The following is a 12,500-nucleotide window of genomic DNA, read 5'->3' on the forward strand; positions in this document are numbered from 1 at the left end:
AACCTGCCCAACACACACACACACACACAGACACACACTAACCAAACCCCTAAACCTACCAATCACACACACACACTAGCCCAACCCCTAAACCTTCCAAACACACGCACACACACACACAGTAACCCTAAACCTACCCATCACACACACACACACACTAAACGAACCCCTAAACCTACCAATCACACACACACACACACACACACTAACCCAACTCCTAAACCTGCCCAACACACACACACACACTAACCCAACCCCTAAACCTTCCCAACACACACACACACACACACACACACACACACACTAACCCAACTCCTAAACCTGCCCAACACACACACAGACACTAACCCAACCCCTAAACCTTCCCAACACACACACACACACACAGACACACACTAACCAAACCCCTAAACCTACCAATCACACACACACACTAGCCCAACCCCTAAACCTTCCAAACACACGCACACACACACACAGTAACCCTAAACCTACCCATCACACAAAACTTTCTGCATTTTTAAAAAACCTTTAATTATTTTTATTCCAGATTTACAAATGAGGACGTCACTAAAGGAAGAGTTTTTGGAGATTTTTGTCAGGTTTTGGTCACTTCTGAGAACAAATTTGTCCCCAAAATATAGTTAAGTAGGTACACACACACACACACACACACAAATGAGACTGGCGGACACCTGTAGACTTGCAGCTACAAACACACACACACGCAGCGTCCAATAAACTTCAAAAGCTCAACTCACTCTGAGAACAATGAACCATCGCAAATAAACTACTTTGCTTTATTTCATTGAAGGATGGATTTAATAGAAAAGTAGTAGTTTTAGAAGATGAACGAGTTGCAGCAGTTAATATAGAAGGCTCCAATGAAATTAGTTTTATTTTGGTCCTAAATTCCATTTATTCCTATTTCAATTTTTCTGGATTCCATTTCAATTCAATTTTAGTCATAAAAAAAATTATACATCAAATCAATTGAGCTCATAAAACTTCAAAATGTATTTCATTGGGCACAAATATTGATAACATTTTTTAAGTTTTGTTAACTCATCTGATTTGATTTCTTTTTTATGACTAAAATATAATTTAGTAATTTGATCAATCTTTGTGCTCTATGAAATCAGTTTTATTTTCCCCAAATTTTAAATTACATTTTAGTCAGAAAAAAAAATCAAATCAAATCAACTTTACTCAAAAAACAGTGACACTTTACAGTAAGGTTCATTAGTTAACATTAGTTAACATTAATTAATAATGAACTGCACTTATACAGCATTTGTTAATCTTTGTTAATTTCAACATTTAATAATACTTTATTAAAATCTTGTTAACATTGGTTAATGCACTGTGAACTAACATGAATTAACAATGAACAGCTGTATTTTTATTAACTAACAATAACAAAGATTAACAAAAACCGTCACAAATGTATTGCTCAGTTAGTTCATACATTAACTAATCTTTAACAAATTAACCTTATTGTAAATTGTTACCCAAAAAACTTCGAAATTGATTTCATATGGAACGAAGATTGATTCAATTGTTATTCTGATTTGATTTTTTTTTTATGACTTAAATGTAATTTAAAGTTTGGGGAAAATAAAACTGATTTCATAAGGCACAAAGATTGATTAAATTGTTATTCAATTTTTCCTATATGCATTTTTCTGGAATGCATTTTAATGAATAGTGAGCAGCTTTACAGACATCTGTGTGTTTGTGTCTCAGACGAAGGGCGTCTGAAGTTCCTCAGACACACAGGTTAATATAATGACACACAGTCTGTTTAATATTCATCTGAGAGGAGAGGACACCCGCTGCTGGACGCACAAAACACATTAACTCTGATAAAGGACTTCTGCTGTCCTCTGCCTGTGTGTGTGTGTGTGTGTGTGTGTGTGTGTGTGTGTGTGTGTGTGTGTGTGTGTGTGTGTGTGTGTGTGTGTGTGTGTGTGTGGGCTGCTGTTGCCGTGGTAATGAGGGATTCTTCCTCACTGACCCAAAGACATCACAAAAAAGACAGAAGTTTTCAGGATCAGATCCGCTTCAGCTCGATCACACATGCATCGCTGTCGGTCTTCACAGAACTTTACAAACAAACTGTAGTCAATCATTTTATCCCTTAAAACTCATCTTTTGATCACCGAAACGACATATTTAAGCATTTTTTCCTTGGAAAAAAATTTCTCCTTGCCTTAAAATAACTCGACACCCTTGCCTCATTTAGCATGCGAGGTTCTATGAATATGCAAATGAGCCCCGCCTCCACTCACTCAGAGATCCACTCGTTGACGATCACACGTTGATCTGATTGGTTACAAGGTAGTTTGTGACGTCAGAAACACCAGCGATTGCAAAGCGTGTTTTTGAGACTGTCTTTGGTTCACTGCAGTTTTAAGCAGAAAATACTCAGCAATGCTGTCGACTTATGAATTTACACATGCTTTGTCTTAAAGCACATTAAAAACACCACATAGACACATGGATTTTCAACACGAAACATTACGCTTACATTGTTTTTGCTTCAAATAAACTTTTCTGTCCTCTATAAAAATTAACAGATCTCTTCACAAAAAAAATTATAAATACTGTCAAATATATATGTATAAAGTATATAGACGTATTCTAATTAAAGCAACAAAAGTGATTGAGTGAGATTTTGTTGTGATTATTGTTTGATTGGCATTACTGACAGCAGGTTTATTAGGCTGCTGTCACTTTAAGACCGACTGCACAGATCCAACACTCGTGCACTTTCTTTCTCAAATGTTTATGTTCACTTATAACATAAATGATTGTGGTTACTTGCAAAGATGGGCATTTTGACACATAAATGTGTGTATTTAACCATCCAAGCCAAATTAGACTCGTCGTTACACACTTGTTTTAAATACTTCCACACATCCCAGCATGAAAATTCAGAAATCTTTTAACCATAGCAAAAGTAAATTTCTTATGTTCATTTTTCATCTCTTTTTTTTGTGTTTATTTAAAAATTAGACAAATATGATATTATTTTAATCTCCAACCTGTTATTTAACAGTTGAGATCGTTCTTTAATGCTGATGTAACCAGCAGAAACACCCGCCGGGTTTAGAACTATGATATTCTATTCTATACTTTTATGAATTCTATTGAGAAACCATGAGAAAAAGGTGAATAAAGACTGAGAGTAAAAGTTAATTATTAATTATTATAACTATGCTGTGTTTTACCAGTGTCTTTGTTGTCAAACTCAAAAATTATTTATTTTTAATTATTAAAAAATGCATGAAAAACTTTATTTTATTTTATTGACAAAATATTTTAGTTTGTGTTGTATATTTTCTTGATTAGATCAGATAACATTTTAATCTGTCATTTGGTCATGTTATAATGTACCACACCTATGGGGCATGTTGTCACACTTCACTTCCATTATTTTGGGTTAATAAAGAAAAAGGTACATACTGTATTAATGAAACAAAACCACATAATTGTACTATAAAAAAATGAATACTCTTAACCACTCTCCCCTAAACATACAGTGAAATAATTGAACTGTAGTAAGCGCCGAAAGACAACATGTATAAAATCACGCAATACTTAGAAACGCATGCAAAAATGTCCACCGGTTAATCGTGTCTGCCGGTACATCGCACACATGTAATGCCAGTACAGGATATTTAATCATCTGCAGGCGTGCAGTTTCAGACAAACTTGAGTCAAAAACAACCACAGAAGCAAAACTGCTAGAACTGTGAGAGAATGAAGAAGGGATGAAGAAAGGCAGGTGAGAGAGAGCGAGCGCTGGGGTTGTTAGGAAGCTCTCGGTCAAAACTGCCTCCTCGACACATTTGTGAAGCTTAGAGGAGGACGGTGGGATTGGGGTCGAGCGGAGGAGAAGAAAACAACTGAACTCAGCAGCCGACGCAAGAAAACCTGCAATTAGAAAGAGTTGTGCAGCGAGAGCTCGAGACGCGAGCCGGACTCCACCATACTGACTCAGAGAACATGTTCACTAATGCGGATGATGGCTTTCACAGTAACATTATAAAATCTGTCAGGAAATATCACTATTCTTTGCATTTATTCAGCAAAATAAACAAGAAATATGTATTTTAATTATGTATAAATTTATTTGATTTCATTTAACATGTTGAATCTATTCTGTTGGTTGAAACAAAATTATAATAAGTAAGTATATTTGTTAAAGGAAGCATTATTTAAACCGAAGAAATAGATTAAAATTGTTTAATGAAATCTAAACTAAACAAGAATAATAAAACCATCAATAAATAATTAAATTAAAATATATATATACACAATTATATTTTTCATTGTATACTATAAGAAACACAGAGCAAATAAATAAATAAGAATCGGTATCGCTGGAAATAAGGTTCTAGTTGTTATTAGTGCTTATTACTATTGATCAGCTCAGGTCTATTAAGTAATGTTTAACAGATACAACATTTTGATTTTAAAAATGTACTAGTAAATGTTGAAATGAACATTAACTAAAATTACAAAATGCTTTACAACTACTTATTGTTGTTCAAGTTAACTGATGTTTTTAACTAATGTAAACATGTTACCTAAAAATCAATCATCAAAAGGCTGAAAAATACGGAGAGTATATGTGAAGAATATGTGTTTATGCGCGTGTGTGTGTGTTTGAGTGTGTGTGTGTGTGTGTGTGTGTGTGTTTGAGTGTGTGTGTGTGTGTGTGTGTGTGTGAGTGTGTGTGTGTGTGTGTGTGTAGATGTACAGATCAGCCAGTGACTCGCAGTAGCACACGAGGGTTGATCAGAAAGTGGGTCTCCGTCTCTGACCTACTTCTGTGTGAAGGTTGATGTTAATGTTCGGGTCTGGAACGCCATGGATCGTCTCCGGGAACTTCTGCCGGAGTGTGAGGGTGTGTGACTGACAAACCTGTCTGAGATTCAAGGAAACAGATTTACAGGTGAGTAAAGGTGTGTGTGTGTGTGTGTGTGTGTGTGTGTGTGTGTGTGTGTGTGTGTGTGTGTGTGTGTGTGTGTGTGTGAGTGTGTGTGTGGCCTTTCCTAGAAGTTCATCCAGTTTTAGAATCGTTAATCCTGTGTAAATGCTCTTGTGCAACACAGAAGGTGTTTTGATGAGTTCTCAGTACTAGTACAAACACCACTCACACACTCACACACATTTACTCACTCACTCACTCACTCACTCACACACTCTCACTCACTCACTCACACACTCTCACTCACTCACTCACTCACTCACTCACACACTCACACACTCACTCACTCACACACTCATACACTCACTCACACACACACCCACTCACACACTCACTGACTCACACACTCACTGACTCACACACTCACTGACTCACACACTCACTGACTCACACACTCACTCACACACTCACTCACTCACTCCCACACTCACTCACTCCCACACTCACTCACTCACACACTCACTCACACACTCACTCACTCACACACTCACACACTCACTCACTCACACACTCACTGACTCACACACTCACTGACTCACTCACTCACACACACACTCACTCACTCACTCCCACACTCACACACTCACTCACACACTCACTCACTCACACACTCACTCACTCACACACTCACTGACTCACTCACTCACTCACACACACACTCACTCACACTCACTCACACACTCACTCACACACTCACTCACTCACTCACACACTCACTCACTCACTCACACACTCACTCACTCACACACTCACTCACATACTCACTCACACACTCACTCACTCGCTCACACACTCACTCACACACTCACTCACACACTCACTCACACACTCACTCACACACACACTCACTCACACACTCACTCACTCACTCACTCACTCACACACTCACTCACTCACTCTCACTCACTCACACTCACTCACACACTCACTCACACACTCACTCACACACTCACTCACACACTCACTCACACACTCACTCACACACTCACTCACACACTCACTCACACACTCACTCACACACACACTCACTCACACACTCACTCACTCACTCTCTCACACACTCACTCACACACTCACTCACACACTCACTCACACACTCACTCACACACTCACTCACACACTCACTCACTCACTCACTCACTCACTCACACACACACTCACACACTCACTCACACACTCACTCACACACTCACTCACACACTCACTCACACACAAACTCACTCACACACTCACTCACTCACTCACACACTCACTCACACACTCACTCACACACACACTCACACACTCACTCGCCTGTTTTACTGATGAACACCAGTAAAAATGTCTTCACTAGTAGGTCGTGATAATATTTCACTATATACATTTGGCCCTCACAAGTTTAGCCTAACATTTCCCAAACACACTCGACCAATCACAACACACTGATCCAGCCGACCAATCAGAGCACAGTGTGCTTTTCAGAAGGAGGAGCTTCATAGAGACAGGAAGTAAACAGAGCGTTACTGACAGACTGGGAAGAGAGGAGCCGCAACAACGGTCTTTTTAAAGACGACACTTGGCAAATTATTGCTAAAGTGAAAAAAAATGTAAAAAGTGAACTTAAAAAAAACTTACAGAATTTTACATTTATTATTATGAAAAATGAACAAACATACTATTTTAATTTTTTTATGAAATATATATTTTCAAAAATAAGTTTTTGCTCTAAAACTGCAAGAAAATCAAAGTCAAATAAATAAGTTGTGTTCAATATTTGAGTGATATCTCAGTAAGAGCGTTCAGTGAGATGTTGTTCGACCGCAGTACCAAACGCTTCCACTAGAGGAACTTCGTCTCCCGTTCATTTCCAATGCGCTCATTTTTGATCGTGAGGAGCACAAGTGTGTCTATTGTTTTCAGGACCATTAAACCTTTTTGAATCATGTCCATGATTTTTTTGTGTTTTTTGTGAGTCGTATCTCCACAGACTCCTGGTTGAAAACCCTGCAGCTTTACACTATTTAAACCAGTGTTTCAAACATATTAAAATAAAAACAGAGACATAAAATGTAAATAAATCAAAATCGCATCACTATCAGCACAAGAACCCAAAACACTACAGAGGAAAAAATAGACAAAAAAGCAAAATCAGACAAAAATAAAAAACGTGTCTGGGTTCTTCCTTGCCAATAAACATCTAAAGACATTTCAAATATGAGATCCGCGAGCCTTGAACGAGACACACAGAGAGAGGAAGAAACTACAAGAGGCTGGAAGTAAAAGCATCAGCGACAGGAAAACTCAAAGGTGCAATTAGAGGAGTGAAAGACGAGAGAATGATGGCGCTGGAGGAGAGAAACACTTCCCCGTCTCAGGTAGTGTGTGTGTGTGTGTGTGTGTGTGTGTGTGTGTGTGTGTGTGTGTGTGTGTGTGTGTGTGTGTGTGTGTGTGTGTGTGTGTGTGTGTGTGTGTGTGTGTGTGTGTGTGAGTGAGAAATCTCCTCAGCGCAGCAGAAAAACTGCTCCGTCAGGAAGGCCTGTTTTTTATAGTAAGGGCTTTTTCCAGCAGAGAGACTCGTGGGTTAATTTGGTTCTCCGAGGCGCACGCAGATAAGTTAACTAAATCTTATTTCCCCTCCTGCTCTGTCGCAGGTCAGCACAAACACACACACACAAACACACACAAACACACACATGAGGGAAGAAAGAGCGAGTGTTTGTTGAAATCCAGCGGGTCTCCATGCAGAATCGGCCCAAGAAATCATGCATGTGACTGTCGCTTCTTTTCCAACAACTTTCACACACACACACACACACACACAAGAAATCATGCATGTGACTGTCGCTTCTTTTCCAACAACTTTCACACACACACACACACACACAAGAAATCATGCATGTGACTGTCGCTTCTTTTCCAACAACTTTCACACACACACACACACACACACACACACACACACACACAAGAAATCATGCATGTGACTGTCGCTTCTTTTCCAACAACTTTCACACACACACACACACACACACACACACACACACACACACACACACACACACACACACACACACACACACACACACACACACACACACACACAAGAAATCATGCATGCGACTGTCGCTTCTTTTCCTACAACTTTCACTCACACACACACACACACACACACACACACACAAGAAATCATGCATGCGACTGTCGCTTCTTTTCCAACAACTTTCACACACACACACACACACACACACACACACACACACACACACACACGAAATCATGCATGCGACTGTCGCTTCTTTTCCAACAACTTTCACACACACACACACACACACACACACACACACGAAATCATGCATGCGACTGTCGCTTCTTTTCCAACAACTTCACACACACACACACACACACACACACACACACACACACACACACACACACACACAAGAAATCATGCATGCGACTGTCGCTTCTTTTCCTACAACTTTCACTCACACACACACACACACACACACACACACACACACACACAAGAAATCATGCATGCGACTGTCGCTTCTTTTCCAACAACTTTCACACACACACACACACACACACACACACACACACACACGAAATCATGCATGCGACTGTCGCTTCTTTTCCAACAACTTTCACACACACACACACACACACACACACACACACACACACACACACACACACACACGAAATCTTGCATGCGACAGTCGCTTCTTTTCCAACAACTTTCTCTCTCTCTCACACACACACACACACACACACACACACACACACACACACACACTCACACACTCACACACATTCTCTTACACACTCACACACATGAAATCATGCATGTGACTGTTGCATCTTTTCAAAACAACTTTCTCTCACACACACGCACACACACACACACACACACACACACACACACACACACACACACACACACAATCATGCATGTGACTGTCGCATCTTTTCCAACAACATTCACACAAGCAGCAAAAAAGTCATGACGGATGCCTTGTTCTCAAAAACAACACACACTGATCCTCGTTTACGCACTGGGAATTAGTTTGCTTGTAATTGAACAATATGCCCGACACTACAGCTCATTTCATGGAGAGAAGCAGATTAAAATGTAGGAAAACATGGAGAAATAAAACAGACCTTTTTTTTTTATCTGGACCCTGTGGATACAAAACTTGATTTCATTAATGAGGATTTCTAGGACTATATGTAATGCCAGTTGGTGGCGCTAGAGAGATTGAGTTAGAGACTCCAAAATTGCTGTGGTTAATGTTCAGACTGTCCTCTTTCTGTGTGCCAAATTTCACAACGTTTTACTATGGTTCTATGAGCTGCCATAGACTCGAGCGCAGAAGTTATCAAACACGCCTCAAAATCTTGTTGAATTAATGCCACGTAGAATTAAGGCAGTTCTGAAGGCGAAAGGGGGTCAAACACAGTATTAGTATGGTGTTCCTAATAATCCTTTAGGTGAGTGTATACACACACACACACACACATATGAATACATATACATTTTATTTTATTTTTTTTGCTGATCCAAAAAATGATCCGACCCGTGGCTCAAAAACCGTAAATGATCCGACCCGTGAGTTTGTGATCCGTCGCACCACGACCCGTTTCACCCTCATTAATGAGCGTCAAGCATTGTTTGTGTAAAGACACATGAGTGTGTGTGACGATGATGATGATGACGAATTAGTTCAAACACACGTTTCAGAGCAAATGCACAAACATTAAAACACCTCAAACAAGAGACACGCCCCGAAAAGGTAAATCTGACAAGAACCAAGCTTTCTCCTTTCTCCTTTTCTGTCTGGATTTCACTCGTTTTGGGCGTGTGGAGATTGCAAGAGCGAGCAACACTTCAACACTGCGGGTAAAAACTGCAGCAAAGCACAGCCGGGATGATGCAACTGGAAGACATCGACTCCGGGCAGAGCGGGAACGCCATCAAGTCCAGGAGACATTATGAATATCCATACTTCACTGCGGCACGATAGGTTTCCAAGAAAAGTTTCCAGTGAACATGAAGCTTTGATGATTATCTTTCAAAACTTTATTTGTAAAATCCATAATTGCATGGAAAACATCCTCACAGCATCTGGGAGAGATTAAATGCTGATTTTGAAATGTGTGTAGCACAGGCTGGGTCATCAAACTGGTGACAAAATCCCACACATCTACAGGCTTTTAAACCAGTGGATCAAACAAACATCATCATCCAGGAGCAGGTTTGCCTCATGGCAGCGGTTTAGCAGCACTAACACCTCATGTGACCCTGGATCACAAAACCAGTCACGAGTCACACGGGTTTATTTGTGGCAATAGCCAACGATACATTATATGGGTCAAAATTATAGATGTTTCTTTTATGCCAAAAATCACAAGGATATTAAGTAAAGATAATTTTCCATGAAGATTTTTTGTAAATATCCTACCGTAAATATATAAAACATTTATTTTTGTGAGTGAACGCAACACAACCTTGAACATAAATGCACTTTCTCAATATTTAGATTTTTTTGCATCTTCTGATTCCAGATTTACAGTTTAATCTCGGCTTAATATTGTCCTATCATAACAAACCATACATCAATGGAAAGCGTGTTTATCCAGCTTTCAGGTTATGTATAAATATCAATTTCAAATAATTGACCCATGTGACTGGTTTTGTGGTCGAGGGACACATATTTTGATGCATCCAAACTTTTCATATCAGTCAATCTGCCCAATAAAAGTCCATTATAAAACAGGTGACAAAATCTACAGGCTTTTGATCAGTGAATCAACCACTGTACAACTAAATAACAACGTCCAGGAAACCATTTATAACAGCTTTGCATCGTGGCAGGAGGTTTAGCAGCACAAACATCTCATATTTACATCAAAATGCATCTAATCTTTTCATGCCAGTCAATCTACTTAAAAAAAAACCAGCCCAATCAAATTCTATTATAAAACATGCATAAACGGCATAATATGCATAATGCATAATATCTGCTTTAAAGCAGAAAACAATCAGTTTGCAACTTGATAAGGAGCAACACAAAGCTCTCATAAACGCGTGTTGTTTTGTGCTTGTGTTCCCGTTCTCTGACGCTCGGACTGCAGTGTTTGCGTGTAATTCCCGGGGTGTCTGTCTTTAAAACTATGCCACTGTTCTGAGCGCTGCGTTACTATACTTGAGCTGTATCTTACAGCGCATTTCATCATCGCTCAAAGAGGCCATGAAAAAAATAGACTCCATTGATCTACACACACACACACACACCCTCCTTCAAAACACACACTTTTTTGTCTCCTTTTTTTTTTTTACATTAACTCAGTAAAAACTTTGTGTTTCCTGTGTGGTGGAGCGCGTAGATTTACACACAATGACCTCAAATAACCTTCATCTCTGTCTGTGCATGACCGCTAGTACACACACACCATAAGATGAACACACACACACACACACAACAGTGGGTTAATGATCATTGAGTGAGTGTGTGTGTTTACTCTTTACAGCACCTGCCATGCAGCACAGACAGACACACACACACACAGCTAAACATCTTTCCTGAAGTTTCATCAACCCTCCACACACACACACACACACACACACACACACACACACACACACACACACACACACACGTCAAGGCTAATGTGTGTGAATTCATTCAGCAAAAACAAACATCAAACAACTGTTGCTGCTGTGTGTGTGTGTGTGTGTGTCTGTGTCTGTGTCTGTGTGTGTGTGTGTGTGTGTGTGTGTGTGTGTGTGTGTGTGTGTGTGTGTGTGTGTGTGTGTGTGTGTGTGTGTGTGTGTGTGTGTGTGTGTGTGTGTGTGTCTCACCGATTCCCCCACAGAAGGTAATAAATCTCAGGCTCATCTCCTGCACTGAATACTGAACAATGTTCATTTGTCCTCATAAGCCTGAGCGAGAGATATTTATTAAACAGAAGAACAGACAGAGAGAGAGAGAGAGAGAGACAGAGAGAGAGAGAGACAGAGAGAGAGAGAGAGAGACAGAGGCACTAAAACAATATAAAGCCACACTCCGGCGGAAAAAAGCACAGTTTCTGCAAAACCAGTTTGAAGAAATTGAAAAATCTATAAACTCACACAAATTTTGGGATAAATGGAAATTGTTATACAAACCAAATCAAGAAGTTCTGGCGATTCAAGATGGGGAGAAGTGGAAAAAACACTTCCAAGATTTATACAGCCCAACTGAAATTCAAAATTATGAACAAAATGAAATAATTAATAAACTAGACAATTTGGAAAGATCAATTAAAGAAAATCAAAACCCTTTAGATTTCCCCATAACAATGAAAGAATTGGAAGAAAAATTAGGAGTCCTTGAGCCCAAGAAAGCCTGTGGTGTTGACAGCATCCTGAACGAGATGCTGAAACACACAGACCAAAGCTTCAAACTGGCAATGCTGAAACTGTTCAATGATGTTCTGTGTGTAGGGTTCTTCCCTGAGATCTGGAACAAGGGCCTCA

The 12,500-nt window shown here is 39.6% G+C and overlaps 1 protein-coding gene across 4 annotated transcripts in view; it reads right to left on the reverse strand.

Moving 5' to 3' along the window:
- Window positions 1–12,500, reverse strand: part of LOC143751375 (transcription factor MafG) — a 37,197-nt gene that overhangs the window by 15,762 nt on the left and 8,935 nt on the right. Inside the window, exons 1-2 of one of the 4 annotated variants that reach the window (XM_077243945.1) lie at window positions 11,844–11,924; window positions 4,837–4,936 (exon numbers count right to left, since the gene is read on the reverse strand). The exons of 2 other annotated variants lie outside the window; for them this stretch is intronic. The gene's annotated coding sequence lies outside the window, so the exon portion shown is untranslated. Of the gene's footprint in view, window positions 1–4,836; window positions 4,968–11,843; window positions 11,925–12,500 lie in introns of those variants that run through there. One more of the 4 variants, XM_077243944.1, reaches the window with a different exon arrangement.

Source organism: Siphateles boraxobius, unplaced genomic scaffold (assembly GCF_051911475.1).
Source record: "Siphateles boraxobius isolate OS27281-9 unplaced genomic scaffold, OSU_SipBor_1 254, whole genome shotgun sequence".
Lineage (NCBI taxonomy): Eukaryota > Metazoa > Chordata > Actinopteri > Cypriniformes > Leuciscidae > Siphateles > Siphateles boraxobius.